The sequence below is a fragment of the Danio rerio genome, chromosome 18 (assembly GCF_052040795.2).
Source record: "Danio rerio strain M-AB ecotype USA chromosome 18, GRCz13ab, whole genome shotgun sequence".
In the NCBI taxonomy this organism is placed as follows: Eukaryota; Metazoa; Chordata; class Actinopteri; order Cypriniformes; family Danionidae; genus Danio; species Danio rerio.
In genome coordinates, this window is record NC_141038.1 from 42,326,284 (window position 1) to 42,350,714 (window position 24,431).

At 40.5% G+C, this 24,431-nt stretch overlaps 2 long non-coding RNA genes across 2 annotated transcripts in view; one reads left to right on the forward strand and one right to left on the reverse strand.

The window, feature by feature from the left end:
• Nucleotides 1–24,431, reverse strand: part of LOC147839797 (uncharacterized) — a 516,604-nt gene that overhangs the window by 347,238 nt on the left and 144,935 nt on the right. The window lies entirely within an intron of this gene.
• Nucleotides 16,444–23,834, forward strand: LOC147839801 (uncharacterized). The gene is made up of 4 exons (XR_015515217.1): nucleotides 16,444–18,436; nucleotides 18,589–19,862; nucleotides 21,013–21,674; nucleotides 22,432–23,834. It is a non-coding gene; the product is annotated as an uncharacterized LOC147839801 (long non-coding RNA).

Genomic DNA, 24,431 nt, shown 5'->3' on the forward strand with positions numbered 1-24,431 from the left:
CTGTTGCCTCACAGTAGAGGTCTGCATTCCCGCGGCTGTCCCGCGGGCGCCGCAGGACCCGACCAGATTTCTGCTGCGCGGGAATAAATTTCCGAAAAAATCGCGGGAGCGGTCGGTAACGGGTTTAATTTGGGACGGGAGCGTGCTGTCTAGCAATATCGCGGATATTGCTATGCGAATGAGAGAGAGAGAGCTTTGCCTGTGTGTGTGATTGGTGCTTGTGTGTGTTAAGCAAGCCGACGCTGCAACCTTTTGGTATTACATTGGTACTTGATACATGGTATTACAAGCCTTTGAGTTGATATAACAGCAAACGCCTGTGTGTCTGCTTGGTGCTTGTGAGTGTGTGTATAGTGTGCGCGCGCGTATGAGAGAGAGCTTTGTCTGTGTGTGTGTGCTTGGTGCTGTGTGTGTGTTTATACAGACAGCTTGGCTGTCTGGACTGTATAGCTGGGCAATTTTCGGTTTTGTTCTCCCCCGCTCTTTAGCGGGATTGGGCGTGGCGGGCAGAAAACAGGGCGGGTCGGGCAGCTGGACAACAAATTCTTAATATAAGCGGGAGCGGTCGGGTTCGGGCTAAAACCTGGCGGGTGTGAGCGGGAGTGGGATTCAAAATTTAGTCCCGCGCAGATCTCTACCTCACAGCAAGAAGATCGCTGGGTCGAACCTTGGATCAGTTAGCATTTCTGTGTGGAGTTTGCATGTTCTCCCTGCATTCGCGTGGGTTTTCTCTGGGTTCTCCGGTTTCCCCCACAGTCCAAAGACATGCGGTACAGGTTAATTGGGTAGGCTAAATTGTCTGTAGTGTATGTGTGTGTGTGTGAATGTTTCCCAGAGATGTGTTGTGGCTGGAAGGGCATCCGCTGCATAAAAACGTGCTGGATAAAATGGCGGTTCATTCCGCTGTGATGACCCCGGATTAATAAAGGGACTAAGCCAACAAAAAAATGAATGAATGTTTTGAAAAGGTAGCTTTTGTACTTTTGTTCTGAGAGTTGTCGAAGGTGAGAAATCACACAGACACAGAGACAGAGTGAAACCCCTGTAGGACTGTTTATTTTCAGTGTAGAGGCGATGGAATTGTAGGATGTGAAGGGCGAAAGGTATGTTGTGCAGCCCCAAGTCCCAAGTCATGCAGGTCCAAGTGGGGAGTGAAGTGTCAATCGTGGGAAGCTGAAGAGGGGAGCACATCAAGCCTTCAGTCCAAAACATGCTCTGACTTCTTCCTCCTGCGTAGTGTCTTATATTTCCCTCTCCTAATGAGTCTCAGCTGACCAGATTAAGGTGAGAGGATTGTGTCCATGGCGGCGCTGAAACCACACTGGCAGCTCTGCCACAGAGTGTATGAAGTTTTGTTTCATGCTGTGATTTTAGGGTGCTAACAGCTATAATTTATAGTACAGAATAAGGTCATTGCGATTGTCTAATATGAATATAATTATAACCATGGGCGGCACATAAGTGTTTTGAGACCCAGCTAGGCCAGGAGGCTTTTCTGTGCAGACTTTGCATGTTCTCACCATGTTTATGTGGGTCTCCCCCACAGTCCAAAGACTTGCAATAAAGGTTAAACAAATCAATTAAAATTGCCCTAGTATTAGGAATTTTTTTCATTGAGAAAGTGTATGGGTTTTTTGCAGAGTGTATGCGAGCACTTGCACGGCTGTGTTATGTTAGGAAGGGCATTTTTCAGGTAAAACATATGCTAGAGTAAGAGGTAGTACATTGGGCGACCCATGAAAAAGCATAGACTAAGCCAAAGAACGGTGAAGAAAAGTGATTCAAATATGTGCCTTTTGAAAGGGTACCTCCTCAGTCACAGCTTTTGTCTCTACACTACCTGAAAAGTCTTGTCGTCGATCCCAATTGTGAGAGCAACAAATAATAATTTGACTTCTAGTTGATCATTTGAAAAAGTAGCAGAGGATAGATTTTTCCAATGACTCATCTGTTGAACTGCATGCCAATCATCACAAATACTGCAGAAGACCTGTTGGAACCCGCATGGATCCAAGATTCTCACAGAAATCAGTCAAGTTTGGTGAAGGAAAAATCATGGTTTGGGGTTATATTCAGTATGAGGGCTTGTGCAGAGTGGACAGCAACATCAACAGTTTAAGGTAACAAAACATTTGTGCTGCCCATTACATTACAAACCACAGGAGAGGGCAAATTCTTCAGCAGGATAGCGCTCCTTCTCAAAATTCCAAAGGTCAAGGTGCTCCATAATTGGCCAGCCCAGTCACCAGAGCTGAACATTATTGAGCATGTCTTGGGTAAGATGAAGGAAGGGGCATTGAAGATGAATCCAAAGAATCTTGATGAACTCTGGGATTTATGCAAGAACGCTTTCTTTGCCATTCCAGATTACTTCATTAATGCATACTATTTATGCAGTCCTCTAAGCTCATGGGAGTCACACACAATACTAATTCTTTTTCCACAGCACCATGACTTTATATTCTATACTGTACATTATTTCTGTTAAGTGACAAGACTTTCGTCTAAGCAAAGTTAGACCTTACTGTCCTAATTAAATCATTAAAAATCAAGGCATGATCATGTTTTATTTTGGCAAAATAAGCATAATCTAGAGGCTTTTGCCTTTCATGTAAGCCACTTCTGATACCAAATCATCAATTAAAAGTCAAGTTATTATTTGTGGTTCCTAAAACTTGGATAGGCAGCAAGACTTGTCAGGCAGTGTATATGAATTTATTTTAATGAGATTTATGGTTTTTTTTCTAGAGTGTATGAGAGCATCTGTATGGCTGAGTTATGTGAGGAAGGGTATTTCAGGTAAAACATATGCCAGAGTATTAGGTAGCTCATTGAGCGATCCATAAAAAAATATTAGATAAAATTTAAATATCTACCTTTTGAAAGGGTACCTCCTCAGTCACAGCTTGTATATCTATATATTAGGTGTGTTCATATGTTACTTTTCCAAATTGCACAAACACCATAGACATTTTACAAGTCAATCAGAAATCCTCTTCTATCTATAAGTAGATGCTTCTTTAGCAGAGCTGCAAGTGGACTACATTCTATGCTATTCTGAAGTTTGGCTTTGCAAGAATAGATGATGATTGTGTAAGGGCAGGTTTGGGTCAGGGATTAGCTGTCTGAGCCTATGGTATTGATGGTGAGACTTGACCAGGGACAGATTTGGGGTCAGAGGTAGAAGCTCTCTTAGTTATGGCAGGAACTGGGGCCAGTGAATTGTGTGAATGAGCTGTTGGCCGATACTGGGTTATGTGATGTAACACTGTTCTACTGTCTGTCTTGCCTGGGGACAGACATTGCTGTCACAACATGTCCTTGTGTATGCTTGACTGCAGTCGAGTGCAGTTTGGGATACAGCAGAATCTGGGTTTTCTGTGATGTAACTGGATTTGCACTTACTAACCATGCAATTTATAAACAGGTATTAAGCAAAGGGGCCTATAGAGGTAGAGAGTCCAGCTGATTTAGCCTTTGGACAATCCCCTTTCAGAGATTGAGACAGAGAATACTTGGCAGTCATATCCAGGCAGGCTTTATCTTCTTCTGTTCCATTCAGATGCCTGATTCAGTTGTTTATTGCAAGTGTTGACCCCTCCAGACTGCGCTGCCATGTGATGCTGACACACCGTTAGCTAGCTTAGCTTCTGCAGCTAAGCCATGCACACTGATGAGAGTTTTTACAGCTGTAATGATTTTAATTTATCCCGATGTATTCGATGTCAAATGAGATGACTTGTCACAAGTCGGTATGGGGTCAAGATACACAGTCGAAGATATATGACTTTTCTAATATTAGAGTGGTAAACACGCACAGGGATTCTGCCAACATACACTCACTGGCCACTTTATTAGGTATACTTTGCTAGTACAAGGGTGGACCTCATTTTACCTCAGAAATCTCTTTTTGGAACATATGCAGGAAACATTGTACCGGAAACTGGTCTTTACAGACATGATAGCTTCACAGTTGGAGCAAATTTGTCTGTACAAACCATGAAAACATGTGTACACTGTGGTCAAAAATGAATATGGAATGGCCAACATGAATAATAAGGTAGACTGTGGCATTTACACAATGCTCAGTTGACCCTCCATGGTCTTCCACCCTTTGCTGTGTCCATTAGAGCTCCCACTGTCAATTTCCAACATAGGCTCATTTTGAAAATGTAGTTCTATACATTTCTGGAGATCGCAAATTAAGTAGCCAGAAGTACATATGGCTTCATTTCATTTTTAAAACGAACCCTACAGGACGGTATGATGTCAGTCCTTTTCACACTTACCAACTCAGCGCTTACCTCCATATGGACAACTTTCCTGCTGTTACCAGTTTGTCCAGTAGCTCTCCATGTTGGTGGACTTAAGGGCCTACTCACACTATGCCATCCGTACCGTGCCCAGGCCCGTTTCCCGGATCGTTTGAGAAGTGTGAGTGCGCTGTATCGGGCTCAAGCACGGTTCACTTGGCCGGCCCTGGCCAGGTTGGAAGAGGTGTGCCTGAGCGCGGTTCACTTGGGCTTTGGCGTGGTATGCTTGTGTGTGAGTGTAAAACGCGCCACAGCCCGAAACTGAAAGCGAGACGTGACTTTTAAGGGGCTGTTTCATATGGATTTATTAATCATTCTTACTGTTCAGTGAACGCAAACTGCCGTAGTTTGTTAAAGACGAGAACTCCTCACAGCACGACAGCTGCGCGGCTTCAGCAGACCTCCTCATTTCTGCAGCACGAGATCATTATATATGAGCGCCAAAAGTGGCGGATCTGTTCGGCGAAATATCTGACTGCGTGTAACCGCATCCCTAAGGACTGTTTGGCGAAATATTTGACGGCATATTAAACGACTGAAACGATATAACTAGAGAAATATCCACTGTGCTGCAGAGTGAGAGAGCGCTTCTCACTGAACAGAGCAGCAGCGATGACGTAAACGTGCTGAGGCCCGTTTGTGGTGTGAGCGCGGGCCGTCGGGGGAGGCGGGAGGGGGGACAAGCGTGCTTTGGCCCGGTTCGAGACAACTGTACCTAGTGTGAGTACGGCCTTAAATGCAGAGAGGAGTTGACCACGATGACAGGGTTCAAGTATGGTGAAGAACTGTTCCAGAAAGATGGTGAAAAAAAATAGAAACATAAAATAAAATAAACAAGTGAATAACAGAGTGAGAATGTGGTAAAATCTGAAAACGTTTAGGGAAGTGGGTGGGTGGATCAATCGTGCCTTTGAAAATACTATTATTTGGGTTTAGGGAAGAAGGAGGGTAGGTCAGTTGATTGATCAGTCAATCAGTCATTCTGATGGCCTCTGGTGGATTTACTCAAGAAGAGCAGGCACGAAGGGAGCTAGTCCGAGAAATTTGAGATCTCAAAAAGCGTACATAGTGGCCTCTGGTGGATTTGTAAAAACAAAAACTCCAAAAAAAAACTTAGCTTCTGCAAAATATTTGGTGCTCTCCAAAAATGCATATAGAAGTACATTTTCAGAATGAGCCTGGCTTGTCAATTTCTGTGCCTCCTGGGATATTAAAAATAAATTTCAAGAAAATAATGCTGACTTCAGACAAAAGCTGAGAAAATCTGACATGCGTTCATTTGTAGTTTCAGATCACAGTGGAATAAATATTAAATGGTTATTTTTGGTCATAAAAATAAAGTAATAAAGACTAGACTTGTTATTGGCCATGTTTATTGCCTTGTGCCTAAACAAAGGGCAATAATGTGTGTCCACAGCAATGCACAAAATTGCATGTTTAAAGGAAAATATCTTTGGTCAATTATTTTGTTTGACGCCGCATTAAAAGTGGTTGACCAATAAAAATTGCTATATTTGTTCACATTACTTTAGCTACTGAAGTTAAATTTAAACAGAACTTGGTGGCACTTAAAGTCCGCATGAAATGTAAGTGAAGTTTCACAAACTAAAGCTGCGGTCACACTGGGCTTTTCTCCCCATAGACTTCCATTCATACGCACGCGAATGCGTCAGACTGGAAACGTAGGGTCATGCGTCAAGTTTCACGGGTTGCTGCGGTGTAAAGCTTGGTGAACTCTAACCTGCGAAATCGCACCACTTGACTGCGTGAGACCAATTGAGGATCAAAACATGACCTCTCTGGACAGAAATTTAAAACATGGAGCAATCGCTCGCTTTTTTTAATGTCTAGTTATTTTATTTAATCCCGCCCATTTTCGCAGCACCATACGACAGAATTTCACACACACAAACTCAAGTGTGACCACAGCTTTATTTTGAGAGGAGTGCGTGATATGATTGATCACGGCTGGTTTCTCATCTGCAATCATTAGTAAGCCAATCAGATTAATCCAAACTCACTATAAATAGTTTGTCTAGAATAACTCCCTTATCTTCCTTTTTTGGACACATCCCCCATCCACCCCCTTTCCCTCCTTGCAGGGGAAGCTTTTGAGAACTACCTGATCTTGTACCTCTTACATGCTTATTGACCAGGTGGGAGCCCTGGGCTCAATTATCTCCGAGCTCAGGGTTCTCTCCCAGAACGTATGCCAAACATGCTAATATTATCAAGCAATATCAAAGCGTGAACTCTTGAAATGAACAATGTTTATTTTGCTAGCTCAAATTGTTGTTCCTAAAGTTAATAATACATTTTTGCAAGTTAATACACTGAAAAAATATATATAATTTATAACTGCTTCCACATTTGGAGTGGCAGTCCTTCTCTTGACGTCAACTTGAGGGCTACCTCAGAAACCGCATATCAATAACCTTAACCGCACGCCTCTAATTGTTAGTTTGCTATGAAAGACTTCAACAATGATTCATGCTAACTTTAAGCACAAAATGGTGTAGCCCAGAACAGAAATTGCAGATCAGGAAGGATTCTATGGTACGTTTAATTTCACTTCGTTTTCCTACAACTTGTATCTTTTCTCTGCAATCATTTAACAAGCTGCTTGTGTGCTGTAGTGGATGGGAAAAAAATATAAAAAAAAGTTTTCAAGAAAAAGGTGTGAGGGTGGTGCTTCTGTGCAACAAGTGAGTTCAAGAACCATAAAATTGCACATTGCCACCTTGTGTACTGGGATCTTTCTGTTTTCATTAAGCGCCATTTACATTGTCATTGACATGCTTATGAATGTCAAAAAAAACTACTCGTCATAAGAAGCTGCTGGTGAAAAAAAAGACCAAAATAACATGAGCCTAAAAGTTTTGGTCAGCACTTATATCGAGATAATCATTACCTTTTCATAACCAGCTTTACCTGACCACATAGTCCTCAAAATCTGCTTGTACACAAGTATACCAAACATGTTTATGGTAAAACAGATTATATGAATAGTCTTTGTTCACTTTGTCTAAGTCTGAAAGAAAGATAAATGGAACGTCTGTATGCTGTTTTTATACAAAGCAGTGTTTGGGATTGAAGAGCAATCTCTGTTTGAGCTTGAAACCTCTACATAAGTACGTGTCTACATGTAAATGTGGGTGATGCTTGTAGTATTGCCGTGGAAACTGCACCAGAGTGCTCGTTGAGGGCTGGTTACATAATTCTCTCTCTTTATTACTGTTAGGGCAGCACTGCACTTTTGCCCAGATTCCATGATTTGTCCTTCATCTTTTAGACCTGTTTTATTGCTAATGTAATCACAAACACAATGAAGAAAAACAAACTTAAGTAATTATTCAGAGTGGTTTGCTGGCTGAGGACTTGAATAAATACTGCTCATCTCTTTCTGGAACCAACATGCTTGTGTAAGCAACATCAAACTAAAGTTTGTTTTATGGAAAATGAAGTGATCAGAATTAGAGAATGATGATGATTGTAGCACAAAATGTTTACTATTAGGTACAGTAGGTAACTGCAGTCAAAAATTACTAGGAAGTGTACATGCCCTTGCTTTGAATTTTTCCGTGATGGGATTCGCTGCCATACAAGTCATTTTCAGAAAGGTTCAGTCATGTTTAGAGCAGGACTCTGTTCTGGCCATTTCATTATTTCAATATTTTCAGCTTTGACAAACTTGATGCTGAAATTTTTACTCTGTTTACTGCTAAATTTTGTCAAGCAATTATTGAGATTCATCACATTATCCTGTCCTCTTTTTTCCAATTGTCTTTATAGGACAGCCCTCCTTTTTGAGGGACTCAAATGACTTTGTGACATTTTAATGTACATGCCTTTGCTTTGAATTGTTCCGTGATGGGTTTCTCCACAATAACTTTCTTTTCAATCATTTTTCAGAAATGTTCAGTCATGTTTAGATCAGGACGCTGTTCTGGACATTTCTCTATTTAAATTTTTCAACTTTGAGAAACTTGATGTTAAGATCCTTACCCTGTTTACTGCTGAATTGTGGCAAGCAATTATAGAAATTTATCACATTATCCTGTCCTCTGTTTCATTTGTCTTTCATGGACAGCCCTCCTTTTTGAGAGACTTAAATGACTTTGTGACATTTTAATGTACATGCCCTTGCTTTGAATTGTTCCGTGGTGGGTTTCTCCACCATAACTTTCATTTCAATTATTTTTCAGAAATGTTCAGTCATGTTTAGATCAGGACGCTGTTCTGGCCATTTGATTATTTCAATATTGTCAGCTTTGAGAAACTTGACCCTAAGACAGATCCTTGCCCTGTTTATTGCTGAATTCTGGCAAGCAATTATTGAGATTCTTCACATTATTCTGTCCTCTTGTTTCCAATTGTCTTTCTAGGAAAACCCTCCTTTTTGAGAGACTTAAATGACTTTGTGACATTTTAATGTACATGCCCTTGCTTTAAATTGTTCTGTGATGGGTTTCTCCAACATAACTTTCTTTTCAATCAATTTACAGAAATGTTCAGTCATGTTTAGAGCAGGACTCTGTTCTGGCCATTTCTCTATTTCAATATTTTCAGCTTTGACAAACTTGACGTTAAGATCTTTACCCTGTTTACTGCTAAATTTTGGAAAGCAATTTTTGAAATTCATAACATTATCTTGTCCTCTTTTTAATGTGTTTTTTTTTGTGGACAACCCGCCTTTTTGAGAGACTTGAATGACTTTGTGACATTTTAATGTACATGCCCATGCTTTGAATTGTTCAGTGATGGGTTTCTCCACCATAACTTTCTTTTCAATAATTTTTCAGAAATGTTTATTCATGTTTAGATCAGGACTATGTTCTGGCCATTTCAATATTTCAATATTTTCAGGTTTGAGACACTATGATCCTTACCCTGTTTACTGCTGAATTCTGACAAGTAATAAAATTCTTCACATTATCCTGTCCTCTTTTTTTGTCTTTTATTTGTACTTTTTAAAAGACTTAAATGACTTTGTGACATTTTAAAATGACAGATTTGTATTGACCAACTTCTCTTGCTATGACTGAAAGGTTTTTCATCCTACTCTTTTACTCCTAATGGGATAATTTAGGACCAGGTACTATGAATGTAACGCAATAGAAAAGCCCACAAGAGTGAGCCGTACTGATTCAAACCACGCCATACCATGCAGTGAAAAAAGCCTTAAATGACCTGTGCCTAGTATTCATTATATACCTGTTTACTCATACTTGTAATCAAACATAACACCATTGAGCTTTATGAGCTAATGTTTTTTTTTTTTCTTTCTTGGAAGTCCTAATTTTATTTTAGTTTAACTTTGTGTGTTCTTAAAACATCCAATAATCATTCACAAGCAAAACGTTTAATTTAGCTAATGCATAACATTGCCTTAGGTGCTCTCAGAACAGGATTGGAATGAACCCAGTGGACTGTGCTGTAAACACTGCTGTCACGTCTGTCTGCCATCCATTAAAGGAATGTTTCACTGCCCTGAACAATATGTGACTGGGTCATTCGTTGGTATTTAAAGCCGACTATGTAATGCCTGGTGTGTATCAATAAGTTGTATGGATTTTAACACTTTACGCCACATTAACCAGGACAGATGGGAACAAGCTTTGTCGTAACAGATTAAACAAGTGAGCAACACGTAGAAATGGAAATGGACCTAGAACAGCATGTTCTGTTCTGTTATGGCCTTCTGTGCTTTTATGCAAAACTGATAGAGTAGAACTTAAACATATCAATATGACTTCAGAGTTGCTGTGATGATTGGAATGAGCAGTTTAAATCTGTGAAGTGATTTTTATTTTTAGGTGAAATAGAAATAGGCTAAAGCCATGTCATTTACATATGTCTAAGGTTAAATTTGGAAATCTGAGGCCTGTCACAAATCCATCACTGGGCTGAGTCCATTACAGAGTTAGGTATGAGGTCAAAGCCAGCTCCAAATGTGTAGGACCTGAACTCCAAGCAGGCTGTACAAAGTTCCTACTATGTTTTATTAACATCTACACCTACGCCTAAGCTAAACATCCCCTTTACGGCAACTTTTTGTGTTTCGTTAACATCTAACGCCAGTTCCTGGAGGGCCGCAGAGTTTAGTTTCAGCCTTAATGAAATACACATGATCAAACCTATCAAGTCCTCCAGGCTTGTTTGAAACCTACAGGTAAGTGTGTTGAAGCAGGGTTGAAACCAAACTATGCAAACCTGCGGCCCTCCAGGTACTGGCTTTGACACCTGTGGTCTCAACCTACCTCAATCCTAAATCTAGCCTTAATCTAGCCTTACATTCTTAGTTATTCAAAAACAGCAATAGTTGTACACTTTCACTATAGATGACATTACGTATATTGATGTGTGTATGCCCAGTAGCTGCAGATGTACCCCATCTAGCCTTGACCCAACCTACCTGTGGCGGATGGTGAAAGTCCACAGCTCTTAGAGGTCTTCAAGCTACATTGGTACATTCTTGCCTTTACCTGTTCACTAGCAATGATTATCTTCAACCCAGGCTCATTCTGAAAACGTAGTCCCGGAGACTGCGAAATACGTCCCGGGAGGTATGTATTTGCAGTTTTTGTTTTCGCAAATCCACGAGAGGCCGCTGTGTGCGCTTTTTTGTTTCTCAGATGTCTCTCACAAGTGCTGTTCGCACCTGCGCTGTTCTTGCGTAAACCCACCAGAGGCCACTGTCGACCAACCATTTGTCTGACTGACTGAATGACTGAATGATTGACTAGACGACCCAACCAATCATTTACAAAAGCCGTGCAGAAATAAAAAGTCTTCGTCTGAGTTTGACCATGTTTTCGGATTTTACCACATTCTCACACTGTTATTCACTTGTTCATTTTATTTTTTGGATTCTGTTTTTGTCTTACCTTATTTCTGGAACCGCTTTTCCCCGGACTTAAGCCCGGTCGTCGTGGTCAACTTCTCTCTGCATTTCAAGTCCGCTGATGTACACGACGAGCTAACTGGACAAACTGGTTGCGGCGGGAAAGCGCTCCACATGGAGGTAAGCGGTCAGCCAGTAATCGCGAAAAGGAACAGCGTCATAACGCCCTGTAACGTTCACTTAAATTAAATGCAGCCATACATCCCTTCAGCTATATGATTAGCGGTTTCCAGAAACATCCACAGGACTACGTTTTCAGAATGAGCCTGTGTTGATTATCTTATAAAATTGTTCAAATCTACAAGGCTTTAGCTTGAGCTGATTGCAAATACAGGACTTGTATTTAACCTGTACAAGTTATGTGATGTCATAGATCTAATTCAGCTAATCCATACAAAAAGTTTCCATAAAACTATATATTATCCTCTTGTACTAATAGGCTGTCTACCTTAAACAGTATCTGCTAACATTTTATTTTCATGGTCCCCAATTCCAGACTAGTTGCTTTGCAAGCATGCCAACTTATTCTACTAACCCCAAGCTTAAATTCTACCAATAATACCCTAATAACATTTAATTGACATCTAGTAGATAAGTAACTAATAGTAACCAGAGTAGGAGACCACCAAAATTGCAAATTAAGTATGTAGTAGAATTAAATACATTGTCACTGGTGCACCTCACTCACAGCAACTCACTCACAGCAGGCTGCATTCAGATGAACCCTTCATATTTTCACAATGAATCTTCTCTAAGACTTATAGAACTTTATATTATTATAGAATGTACAATCTTACATTATGTGAATCAAGTTTTTGACTTGTGCTCATTGTCTTGAACATTACATGACTTTGACTGTGGTCTGTGACTCGAAGCTAGTTGCTACAAGTCAGACTTACTCATCTAACCTCCAGCTCTTATCTTTAGACCATTCTGACTCACAGAAGACAGAAGCACTTGTTTTTCATGAGTCATGACTAGTCCCACTGCAAGTTCTCATAATGCTTGTTAGTATATTAAATGTCCAACTGGAAGAAAAAAACATACAAGCTAAAATAATGATACCCATGCTAATATAAGATGTAAATGTTCACCTGCCTCAGCCAAACTTTTTCGATGGTAATATAAAAGACCTTTGTTTAATAGTGTTTAAAAATAGAAATTGTGTGTGTTTTTTTTTCTTTTTTTTTAGTTTGTTAAAGTTTGGTTTGGCATACATTGTAAAATGTAATTTATTAACAACACAGGCTCATTGTAAAAACTTACCACCGTCTACATTTCTGGAGAATTATGTAGCTAAAGGTATATATAGCTGCATTTTGTCTTTAAAACGAATGTTGGTTTCACACCCCTAAAAGGCTTCTGTTCCTCGCGCTCCCATCTGACTGCTTACCCATGTGTGGGCAGCTTTTCCGCTGTTATCAGTTTGCCCAGTGGTTTGCCACGGACATCGGCAGACCTGGGAGGTGCAGCAAAGTTGATTGCGATGATAGGGTTCGAGTCTGGCAAAGAGCTGTTCCAAAAAGCAGGTAAAACAAAAGCCAAAAAATCAAATAAATGATAGGGTGAGAACGTGTTAAGATCTGAAAATGTTTTTGTTGAAAATCTTTTTCTGGATTGCTTTTGAAAACACTGTCGGTTGGGTTTATGCTAGAAGAGCAGGCACAAATGGCATTTGTGAGAGAAAATTGAGATCTGAAAAAGTGTACACAGCTGCCTCTGGTGGATTCGCGAAAACTAAAACTGCAAAAAAAAAAAAAAGTAGCTCCGTATTTTTTATTGTCATTTCGTTTATTTTCATTCATAATGAGCCTGGGTTGTTTATTATGTAAATTTGTGGAAACTTGGTTGCTTTCAATTGTACAAATTGTAATTTCAATTGTACAAACAAGTTAAATTAATAGCTGTAAGTAAGCTTGCATTTACACTGCATAGTTCAAGTGACACAATTCAGATTTTTTTTCACTCCAGTGGCACATCTCGGACATGGATTGGTTTCAGATCTCAAAGTAATAAAATCAATATGAATTGGATAAGTGCAATTGCAGTGTAAGCAAGTAGATTGTATATTCTACTGTCAATTCAAGTCATATGTCATTGAAAAATGGTAGCAATGACATCGTCAACTCTGAGGGCGTACTCACACTATGTACAGTTGCCTTGAACCGGGCCAAAGCACACTTGTTCCCTCTCCTGTCTCCCCGGACGGCCAGAACTTACATTACATTCGGGCCTGGGCACACTTATGTCATAGATGATGCGCTGTTCAGCAAGCGCTTTCGCTCAGCACAGTGGAGATTTCTTTAGTAATATAATTTTGTCGATTGGGATGCGGTTACACGCAGTCAAATATTTAGCCGAACAGACCAGCCTCTTTTGACGCTCATAAACAATCATAAAGTCCTTGTGCTGCAGGAACTTGCAGACCGTCCACCCCACAAGAGGTTGTTGTGCCCCCTACACAGTTTTTTTTGTTATTAATTTACAATATATCACGAATAGTTTAAATAAGCGTTGAATGTTCCATGTTTTTTAAAGCAATAAAAATTTAAAACTACAGTCGATCTGTATTTATTTTTTATGAAAAGAGACTTGTTGCTCTGATTGGATGCGCTGCAGCATCTTGTGCGTCATTGCGCTGTAGCATGTGTACATGGAGTAAATCCTTGATGCTAGCAACATGTTTTTTTCTCACAATATTTTAAGGATCGGTTTAGTACATCTCAGTTAGTACAGCTAGCTTCGAGAGGGACCTTTCCTTAAAAATGCACATCGAATGGAAGGAAGCTGTTTTAAGGGGGTTTAATATTCGCACACGCCGCCTTCAGCTCATTTAAAAGGTTAGTTATACGTTTATAACACATGCTTAAATGTGACTTTTGGCTATTCCATGGCTGCGTCCCAATTCGCATACTATATATCCTAAATAGTATTTGAAAATAGAATTAGTATGTCCCAAATTGTGGTATGTTGAAAAGAGTATCCAAAGTTTCTTGGATGGTGTACTATTTCCAGTAAAAATTTTAAGTTTAGAACCAACCATACTATAACCGCTGATATTGCTCACAGTACATTGTGAGGTAGACGTCTGTTCGATTAGATCTAAAAACGCAGGTAAAAGGTGTAAACAAGCTACAAACAGTAAGATGACATTAACATCTGAACGCATAGTTATCCAAATACCTGAGGAGAATTCCCTGGCTGAAAGATCTTAAATGGTAGATTAACCTGCTGCTGCTTCTCCAATATGGTAGGAAATTAAATACGACAGAAATGTGGATGATGTGTGGATGATAGACAGGGCTCGTAACTAAGCAACATAAAGATCTGTTAACGAGGAAGTAGTGTGTCCCAAGGCTTGCATACTCTTCTGTTACACACTCAATAGTATATACATTTCTTTCACAAAAAAGTACATACTTTTAAGGCGTAGTATAAGTATGCGAATTGGGACGCAGCACAACATTATTACATCTAATAAAGGTCAAACTGTTTCGTTGGTAATACTAATTTATTCAATAAAACTCTCATTCAATTTATGGGAAATGAACTGACAGTATAAGCTGATCTGTTTCAGTTGTTGTACAGCGCATGCACTGTATTGCTTTTTTAAACCTCGTTTTTGCTAATTATAATTGCTGATTGTGTGCCCCTCCAACCCCAAACCCACCCCCCGGTTCGATGTTGCGTGCCCCCATGTTAGTTATGTTCTGGCACCGGCTCCGTGTCAGGACCTGCATGGGTCTAAAAAAAATCCTAAACTGTTACTTTAATTTAGTAAGTAAATATAAGGCAATCAGTTCCCTCAAGTTTCCAATGTAAACTGTGAGTTATTTAATTCCAGCTACCTAGACAGTACCGATCCCTGCAATTACCACTTGAGTCACACATACAATAAATAGTAAAAAAAAATAATACTATGACAAGGCAGAGCTAAAGAAATAAAGCTGGAATGACTGAACTTTGACCAGAGCTAATATGCAGGCTGTCTTTGAATGAGCTGTGATTTCACAGCATGCGTCTAAAAATGTGCTTGGCTGTTTGCCTCTTATAGCTATTAGAGTTCATCTTTCTTTCTCTTTTGCTCCACTGTCTTTCTTCATGTGACTTTATGACATTGTTATGTTCTCCTGAAGGTCCTGCTGGATGTTCTCTTACTCAAAACAACAAACGGGTTCAGTAGGCCATTTGCTTTGTTTTAAAATTCCAGTTTTACCTCATGTGATGATCTGAGATGTTGCTCTATGACAGAAACTGATGTTGCTGTTCACTTACTTGTAAACTGGATATTATACGGGCGACATGGTGGGTCAATGGTTAGCTCTGTCACCTCACAGCAAGAAGGCTGGTTCGAGTCATGGCTGTGTCAGTTGGAATTTCTGTGTAGAGTTTGCATGTTCTCCCCGTGTTGGCGTGGGATTCCTCCGGGTGCTCTGGTTTTCCCCACAGTTCAAATACAGGTGAATTGAATTGGGCCATAGTGTATGTGAATGAGTATGTATAGTGGTTCATTTCGCTGTAGCAACCCCTGATGAATAAAGGGATTAGGCCAAAGGAAAATGAATGAATGGACATCATACCAACTCATCATGTTTTACTGTTAGATAAATTAATTTGATTTATTTTCATATATTCTATTTATGTTCATTTTATATATGTATACTTTTAAAGGAACCCAACGTTAATGTTAAATGTGTGTGCTTCTTGATATAATCACATGCTCACCTATAGTTTTAAATCCAACCCAAGCTCATTCTGGAAACGTAGCCCCGCGGACGTTTCTGGAGGCTGCGATTTACGTGGCCGGAGGTACGTATGGCAGCGTTTTGTTTTTTTCGAGCGAACGCTATGGGGCGGTGTGAAGCCGCTCCTCCTCTTCGCGCTCGCCGGCTGACGGCTCACCTCTGTGTGGAGGGCTTTCCCAATGCAACCAGGTCGTCCGCTTAGCTCTCAGTGTTACGTCGGCGGAGTGGAGGCCCGGAGGAGGAGGAGCTGGCCACGGGGACGACCGGGATGGAGTACGGGGAAGAGCGGTTTCAGAAATCCGGTAAGATGAAAAACAGAATCCAAAAAATAAGGGCGAGAACGCAGCGAGATCTGAAAACGTGGTCAAAATCGGACAAGGGCTTTTGCCTTTTTTTTTGGACAGCTTTTGCAAATCCTCGCTTGGGTTTAGGGCAGGAGGAGGAGGAGGAAGGCTGGGTCGGCCGCCCGGTCAATCGTTCAGTCCTTCAGCCAGTCAATCGGACGGACGATCACTCCACAGCGGCCTCCGGCGGCTTTTCACGCGAGAAAAGCGCGGGCGTGAATGGCGCGCGCTCCCGAGAGGCGTTCGAAAAGCGCGCACAGCAGCCTCTCGCGGAAACAAAAACTGCTCGAATACGTACCTCCCGGGACGTATTTCGCGGTCTGCAGAAACGTCCGCTGGGCTACGTTTCCACAATGAGGCTGGGTTGTTTAAATCAGTTGAATTGTTGGAATGTGCCAGTTGCAGGAATATTATGCTGACAATGATTTGATCATATGATCAATAGGATTCTACCAAACACTGTTTAGACCAATGATTAAAGACAATGCATCATCATCTGTTTGTATGCCTGCAAATAAACTGGACTCAAAGGACTGCCCTTGGAGCAACCAGAATGGAACCTTTTGTGTTCCTTCTTAATTGTTCCCTTGCTGCAAGAACATTAAATCTTTTATAATGAGTCTTGGAATATTTTTTATCCTGACATTTACCAAGTACACTCTTAAAAATAAAGGTATGGGAGCTGTCGCTAAGGCAGTACCTTTTTAAAGATACATATTTGTACCCAAAGAGTCCACAGTGGTACCTAAAAGGTGCATATTAGTATCTAAAACGTAACTTTGAGGTCCCATTATGGAGTCTTCAGATACAAATATGTACTTTTTAAAAAAAAGTACTGCCCCAGTAACAGCTCCTGTACCTTTATTTCTGTGTAGTAGAGTTTAGCAGTGACATGACTAGCCCAAATCATAAACTACATATTGTTTGTTTGACAAAATGATGTCACACTATAATTTTATAGTCCACCTCATCCTTCTCAGCCCCTTTTTACAAGGTATGTCTACTCAAATACTGCAGAAACGTCAATGTAGTAACATTTTAACATGTTATCGTGGAATCGGTGTTGTCTCATTTACGTTTAAATGTTTCACTAGTAACGTTGAGCTTTTTTAATGGTTGTTCTGAGTTATTCATTTAGATTCAATCATAAAGTACAGCTGCCATATAACAGGATGATAACTTGTAGTAACCAAAGGTGAACCCAGTGGTGGAAAGAGTACTGAAAAGCATACTCAAGTAAAAGTATCATTACTTGCCTAAAAATGTAGTGCAAGTAGAGTAAAGGTATCTGTTGTAAATATTACTCAAATTATGAGAAAAACGTAGCCCTTTTAAAAGTACTCAAGAGTAGTGAGTATTACACAGTAAAAGGTTGATGCATTTACATGCAATTTGTGCAGGGATGTGTAAACGTAATATTCTGTAATGCTTTTAGTGATTTTACCATATTCGTTACTTCCTTCCATTGTTTGTTTGTTCTGTCCTTCAGTCTTTTATTTGTTCATTCCTTTATTCAATTTTTCCTTTCTTCATTCCTCCCTTCACTCATTCATTTGTTCGTTCCTTCATTCTTTTGTTCCTTCCTTCATTTGTTTATTCATTCATTCCTTCCTTCGTTACTTAGTTAGTTCAATCCTTCCTTGAATCCTTCCTTCATTAGTTCAGTCCTTCCTTCATTCGGTCCATTCTTCCATTCCTTGTTTGACCCTTCCTTCTTTTCTTCCTTCGAGCCTTCCTTCTATTGTGCATTTGTTCCATTTAGTGATGGTTTAAGGCTGTTTCAGGCAAATTTCAGACATCCTTCATTTTTTCATCGGTGACATGCAGTCTGTACACAGTCTCTAGGTCATTGCGTGTAAAGATGTTGGACATCTGGGACATTTTTAATGCTTCCAAAAGGCTTGCTGCATTTACATTATAAAGCGCTCAAGTCTTGAGGTTATTCAGTATGATGCGATTTACTTTCTATGTGCGATTTGATTGGACAGGAATTGCAGGACTGATTTTTCTACTTTAGCCAATCACCATACACAAGAAATAAAGAAATAAAGTAGTGAGTGCAGGTTGAAGGCAAGTAGTGGAGTAAAAGTAACGATACAGCAATATAAATGTACTAAAGGGAAAGTAAACGTATGCATTTTTAAAGCTACTTAGTAAATTACAATGTCTGAGAAAAAATACTTAATTACGATAATTGGAGGATTTGTAATTTGTTACTTTACACCACTGGGTAAGAATGTGTCTCATATAGGCAAAATGGCAGTTTTCTTTGTGAAGGAAAGTGTATTACTTGTTATATTTGAACATGATCAGTCCAAAGTTGCAGCTATCCTGATTACACACTAACAGTCGCTCATGACATAAAGTGTATCCCTCTCTCTTGCTCTCAGCTTGAGGCATTACAGGCATAAATGAGCTGATCAATAATGGGTTGACCGGACATGGAATGTGATCTATTTTTAGCTGCTCCTGAATTAGACTTCATCCTGCTCTGGTTATGTCCATCAGCTGAGCCACAGAAACTTAAAACCATGTAACTACGATGCAAACCTGTCAATAGCGGTTGGAAATGACTAAAATATATATCTTACAGGTAATGGTAATGTGTATTTATTTATTTTTTATTTGCCATATCACTCTGCAGCCCAAGACCAGTTACTCACTGAAGCTGTTCTAACTGCATGACTTTCAAAGTAGTCGTGTAACAGATGTTTTCACACTGCATGAATATCTGGGCTAGCGTTTTGTCGCTGCTTTTTTTACACTGCAAGATGGATTAGCGACAGGGTGTTTCACATTGCATGACTTTACAATAGGAAGAATCGCCGACAACTTTGTCCGAACTACGTCTCACAGCCAAAAACACGTCGTATACCTTTTGTTATTAACTACAAAATGAGAAAGAAGCCTTTAATGGGGTAGAAATTGTACATATTTGCTCACCTGGGTTTGAAGGGAATTAGCAATTTCTCCTCAACTTTCTTTTCCGACTTTCTGTATGAAACGTCAAAGAGACACAGGTGCTCCTGTCAAACGTCTACTAGTTTTTACTCAATTTTTGGGTCCATATAAACCGAAAATGAGCGCTTTTAACTTCTCCCTTAACCTCCCGCTGGCCTGCAGATACACACACACACAAGTGAATGCTGCTCTCATTGGCTGTAGGCGATCGGCGATGTTATTTTCAGTGAAAACTTATTTCACACGGCATGATTTGAATCGCCGTCAGCTCCAGATATTTAGCACGCCAAATATCTCACAGGCGTCGGCGACTCATTTGCGGTTCTCTCTGATCGTGTCTTTTAAGTTCAGACTGTGTGATTGTCACTCATGTAAGGTAGCACCGATTAGCCTGTGATTTCAGGCATTTGTTGGTGCTTTCTCAAAACCTGTCGGCGAGTCAAAATCTGGGCTAAAATCATGCAGTCTGAACTCGGCATAAGCAGGGTTGAGCCTGGTCAGTACTTGGATGGGAAAACTAGGTTCATATTGGAAGTGATGTTAGTGAGGCCAGCAGGGGGCGCTCAACTTGTGGTCTGTGTGAGTCCTAATTAAGGCCCCGTTTACACTAGTGCGTTTTAGTTTTAAAACGGCGTTTTAGAATGAAAACGATCCGCGTCCACACTCGCGTTTTACCCAGCGTTTCTGAACTGCTCTCCGTCCACACCAAAACGCTGAAAACGCACATCACGTGACCACACACACACACACTTTGGCAATCGCTGGAGCCCATCTACCCAGATGAGAGCTCTGCTAGTCGGACTTCTCATCAAGCATCTCCCGCTGGATCTAATCTCACTATATTTATTAAACGTGATATTTCATTCATCTTGTTGTCTTTATCTAACGACATATTCCCTGACTTTGGTCATTGGAATCTATTACTTGTTCTCAGGTAACGTGTTTTGGCTGAGCGCAAAGATAAGTTAATGATTAATGTAACCACGTAGCCTACATTCTGTATATTGACTGATCGCTTGCCTTTATTTCCTATAATGTATAAACTTATTGTATGTTATACTTTTATAATGGCCATAATCGATTATTAAAACTGATATTCAGCAAAAGAGAAGGTGTGTTTCGTATTTTCATTGAAATTGAAAGGAGGCAGTTGTTATCGGCTCCGTTTTGTTATAAATATCCACACAGTGAAGATGACGCTCATGCAGCACGACGCCTCAACATTTCTGCTGTCTGTTTAGTTGTTAATATTAAAATAAAAATAGGCAGTTCCTTATATCAAGTTTACATTTTATTGTTGAGAAAGTGAAACAACGTAGCCAAGGTGATGTGAATAAAGTTATAAAGTACACGGTTCCCTGTGAAGATTGATGCGTGTCCTCGGTATGTTTTCCATATCAAACTGAGAAGAAGAGATGCAGCCGTGATCAAACTTGCGAAGTCTAAACTTACACGGAGAAGATTCAGGACTGAACTGTGTGTTAGGCTACTTAATATTGAGGAAAAGCCCCAATCAGAGAGGCGAATGTCTGCAGCCCCGCCTCCGTTTTCAGATGTCTCCGTCTTTCCCCATCCACACTGAGACGGAGCAGCAGCGTTTCAGAATGAAAACGGCCTCTCCAGCGTTTTCGAAACGCTCCGTTTTCGGCGCTCGAGAACTCCGGCGTAGTGTGGACGGATGGCGTAACCGTAGCAAAACTTATGCGTTTTCAAACTAAAACGCATTAGTGTAAACGGGGCCATAGTGAAGATGAAACTATACTGCCAGTAGCTATGTTTCCATCCAAAAATGCGAATTAACTTAATGCGCAAAACTGAATTATCGCATAAAAGATGTGCGAATAAAGCAGTGTTTCCCTCCGACAAATCAAAGAAAACAAAATCAGCACTTACTGATTAACTGATGCCAAATATCAACAGTAAAAACAGAATATGCTGCAGTAGGAGAAGCTGCGTTGATATTTTTGTCATTTAATAAATAACTTGTAGAGAACGTGCGGTGACGTTTGAAGGTGTCAGACGTGGAGCACAGACGCTCTTGATTGTGGAGGTCATTAATAATATAATAACATTAAACTGAAATGGTTAAGGCATTTTAGAACTACCAAAATAACATTTCAGATGTTTTACAGTGTGCTCAGCCTGCTGGTAAATCTATTCACACACATTTTTATCATCACATGATCTCTCATAACAAAACTTCATGACCTTTTTTAATGGGCATACTGGAATTTGTTTGGTAAAAGTGTTTCTATTGCAGTTTATGCGCATCTTTTCTTTTCGAATAAAAAGTTTATCCTGCTCAGTTATGTGCAAATGTTTTTTATGCGCATTTTTCTAAATTTATGCGCATCTTGTCGATTCCCTTCAATTTTTTATGCGCATATCCAAAATGCGTATAAAATACGTGGATGAAAACGTAGCTAGTGATGAGACGTTAAATCGATGTCCTGACTCTCTGTGGTCATTAAAACAATCCCATGGCACTTATTGTAAAGAGTAGGGGTGCAACCCTGGTGTCCTATCCAAATACCCTAAATCGGCCTTTACCCATCCTGGCCTCCTAATCATCTCATTCCCCCAATTGGCTCAATCACTGTCTCTCCTGTCCACCAATTGCAGGTGTGTGGTGAGCGCACTGGCGCCGTTGTCCTGCTGAAAGTAGCCATCAGAAGATGGGTACACTGTGGTCATAAAGGGATGGACATGGTCAGCAACAATACTCAGGTAGGCTGTGGTGTGGACACGATGCTCATTTGGTACTAATGGGCATAAAGTGGGGCAAGAAAATATCCCCCACACCGTTACACCACCTCCACCAGCCTGAACCGTTGATACAAGGCAGAATGGATTCATCCTGTCATGGTGTTGATGTTGCAGCAGTAATCCATCAAACTATCCAGAGACTCATCAGACCAGGCAACATTTTTCCAATTATCTATTGAGCAATTTTGGTGAGCCTATGCAAATTATAGGCCCAGTTTCCTGTTCTTACCAGCGGCACCCTATTTGGTCTTCTTCTGCTGTAGCCCATCTGCCTCAAGGTTCGACGTGTTGTGTATTATTTGAGTTACTGCCTTTCTATGAGCTGGAACCAGTCTGGCCATTCTGGTTTCTTTTCCTTTCAATTTTTTATGCGCATATCCAAAATGCGTATAAAATAGGTGGATGGAAACGTAGCTAGTGATGAGACGTTAAATCGAGGTCCCGACTCTCTGTGGTCATTAAAACAATCCCATGGCACTTATTGTAAAGAGTAGGGGTGCAACCCTGGTGTCCTATCCAAATACTCTAAATCGGCCTTTACCCATCCTGGCCTCCTAATCATCTCAGTCCCCCAATTGGCTCAATCACTGTCTCTCCTGTCCACCAATAGCTGGTGTGTGGTAAGCACACTGGCGCCCTTGTCCTGCTAGAAGTAGCCATCAGAAGATGGGTACACTGTGGTCATAAAAGGATGGACATGGTCAGCAACAATACTAATGTAGGCTGTGGTGTTGACACGATGCTCATTTGGTACTAATGGGCCCAAAGTGTGGCAAGAAAAAATCCCCCACACCGTTACACCACCTCCACCAGCCTGAACCGTTGATACAAGGCAGAATGGATTCATCCTGTCATGGTGTTGATGTTGCAGCAGTAATCCATCAGACTATCTAGAGACCCATCGGACCAGGCAACGTTTTTCCAATTATCTATTGAGCAATTTTGGTGAGCCTATGCAAATTATAGGCCCGGTTTCCTGTTCTTACCAGTGGCACCCTATTTGGTCTTCTTCTGCTGTAGCCCATCTGCCTCAAGGTTCAACGTGTTGTGTATTATTTGAGTTACTACCTTTCTATGAGCTGGAACCAATCTTGCCATTCTCCTCTGACCTCTGGCATCTACAAGGCATTTGTGCCTACAGAACTGCCGCTACCTGGATATTTTCTTTTTTTTCTGACCGTTCTCTGTAAACCCTAGAGATGGTTGTGTGTGAAAATCCCAGTAGATCAGCAGTTTCTGAAATACTCAGACCAGCCTGTCTGACACTATAAAACGTTCAAAGTCACTTAAATCACCTTTCTTTCCCGTTCTGATGCTCGGTTTGAACTGCAGCAGACCGTCTTGATCATGTCTACATTCCTAATTACATTGAGTTGCTGCCATGTGACTGGCTGATTAGAAATTTGCATTAAGGAGCAGTTGGACAGGTGTACCTAATAATGTGTGTATATATTGTAGCGAGTCTACTGATGCCACGTCGCCCTGGTCACATATTCACCCCAGCTGGAACCTCATCAGCACCGGATCGCTCACAGCTGGACCTCATCAGCCAGGGAGAGATATAAGCCAGCCCCACACAGGAGGGAGACGAGCTTCATTTACACATGACTCCCTGCACTAACGCTTATGTCTCTCTGTCTCTTCTACAGCCGACTCCAGCTCGTGAACGATCCAGCACCAGAACTCTCACCATCCTTCACCACCTCCCTGGAGCACTCGAGCACGCACCTCAAGAAGAGCACCATATATTCACGTAATTCACGTGTAAATAAAGCATCCTCCGGGGACTTGTTTGTAACTCAACTCAACTGTGTTTGTGTTTTCCCTCTGCCTCGCTACAATATATTTAATTATTTTTCACCTATAAAATATTATTTTTTATTATTATTATTTGATAAATAGAAAATGCAAAATAACCACATCTATTATTTAAAAAAAATAATCTCATTACCTATAATCTGATTTTATAATCACTTTATATGACCTAAACATATCCCAATATCACTTAAACATGAATGTAATCGGCCCCAAACTTTGACTTAATTTTCTTTGGTTTATGCATAAAACATAACAATTCCTTTTGTGTCACTCCAGATGACCTAAGGTTGACTGTTTTATGTGTGAAATAACAGAGTATGTCAGATGCTGAGATTGTTCTGGCTCTCGTTCCGCAGTGTTTACGCAGTAGCATGGAAACATTTTTTCCCCTGATGCACACTGATTGTAATCACTGACAGAAATGACCAGGGCTGAGCCGCTAGGTGACCGCTATCAGCAGTTGTTTTCAGCAATAACACACTGTCTGAAAAAGTTGCATAACATTTGTTAATCATCAGTAAACTTTGGTGTAACGATGTCATTAAAACACACTTCTAGGAAACACATTAAACAAGGGTGT